At 47.9% G+C, this 1,570-nt stretch overlaps 1 pseudogene; it reads left to right on the top strand.

The window, feature by feature from the left end:
* The first annotated feature begins 233 nt into the window (after positions 1-233).
* Positions 234-1,137, top strand: LOC147725320 (zinc finger CCHC domain-containing protein 9 pseudogene; annotated as a pseudogene).
* The last annotated feature ends 433 nt before the right edge of the window (positions 1,138-1,570 follow it).

A 1,570-nucleotide genomic window follows, 5' to 3' on the forward strand; every position in this document is an offset into this window, starting at 1 on the left:
GGTGGGAGTAAGGGGAGAGACACTGAGCTATAGACTAATCGTGAGGCGATGCCTGACTAGTAAATTGGGAACAGCCACATTGGGCATGGACTGAAGCGTCAGGATTGTAGGTCGGTCGATACAGCTGCTTCATAAACCCTGATTTTAGAGTCGGACCGAACATTCATGCCATCTGGCTGCAGTGACCTGATGTGCAATGGTGTGAAGTACAGGCTTTTTTAATCTTCCACATCATGACTCACTGGGCACGTGTCAACAACGTCCACAGGATGAAAGTTTGTGATGCCTCGCCATGGGAGGATCTGAAGCTGGGACATAAGCAGGTGGGAATTTTTTTTCGAATAAGGCCACCCCAGCAACAGGTCAGAAGCATTCCCTGAACAAGTTGGCACCCAGGATGGAACAGCAAAAAGTCAAGAACAAAAAGAAAAAAGAGTATTTGAATAATGACGTGAACACTTGCCAGCTGACTTACTTGTTTTAATTTTTGCAATTTTGTACTTCAGTTTTAATGTAATGGTTTTGAGTAACCAAACAATAAAAATCATTCATTCATTCATTCATTAATGACGTGAACAGCTTCATGGACTTTCTGAAGAAGACATCACAGACTGTGCAGGGTGGGAAAGTTATGCCCAATGACATTAAGGAGCTGATCAATGAAGTGACCACTGCATTGAGGAAAGACCATAGGTGAGAGGACTGATGAGTTAAGAGGCAACTGACCAAGGCAAGTCAAATGTTATGTTTCCACTGCCGAAAGCCGGGTCATGTTCTTGCAGACTGCAGAGAAGCTCGACAGAGTCAGGAGAAGGGTACTGGTATATGCTAACCATTTGGTTCTACGGAGCATGATATCAACAAGTATAGAGCTAAAGTAGACCCAACTCTTGGGGCATTTCCTTTTGCAAAATACTTTATATGTGGAGAGACGGGCCACCTGCAAAGGTCCTGCCTGATAAACCTCAAGGCCTTTATGGGGAAGCCGACATGGAGAAGATTTATCCGATCCCTTGTGGAGCCACTTGGCTATCGGGTCTGGCCCAGGATTCCTCTGAGGCTGTCTCCTACGCAGCCGGACATTGGGGCATGGATTACCGCACCACTGATGCCTCTCTTTCTGACTCTTCTGCCTGACGCAGAGCTTGTTGTCCTTATGTTGATTATCCATCCTCAGCGCAGTTCTTACTTCTCCAGATGGCTCCAGATGGTGTTGGATTGCTCTAAGGCGTGATCTCCCCTCTTCACGGGACATTGAGACATCTTGACTGGTGGCAAGTGGAGCCTTTTGGTTCGGCCATTGAGGAGTCCGGCCTGGGTTCTCCTGCGGCCATCTCTACCCAGCTGGACATCAGGGAAAGACATTCCATGTCCTGCTGCTGTTCTCTCCCTCTGCTTACTGCCTCGGATCAAGTTGCCTCTGATGAATGAAAATGGGGCCAGCCTTGGCACAGATTTGTCTCCCCTTGCTGGCTATCTACCTGCACATGCTCCACCTCATCCCTGAATCCTGAGACCCGAGATAACTTTTTCCAGGAATGGGGGCGCGGGAGCCATGATCAACAGATTG

This window comes from Lissotriton vulgaris, chromosome 3_2 (assembly GCF_964263255.1).
Source record: "Lissotriton vulgaris chromosome 3_2, aLisVul1.2, whole genome shotgun sequence".
In the NCBI taxonomy this organism is placed as follows: Eukaryota; Metazoa; Chordata; class Amphibia; order Caudata; family Salamandridae; genus Lissotriton; species Lissotriton vulgaris.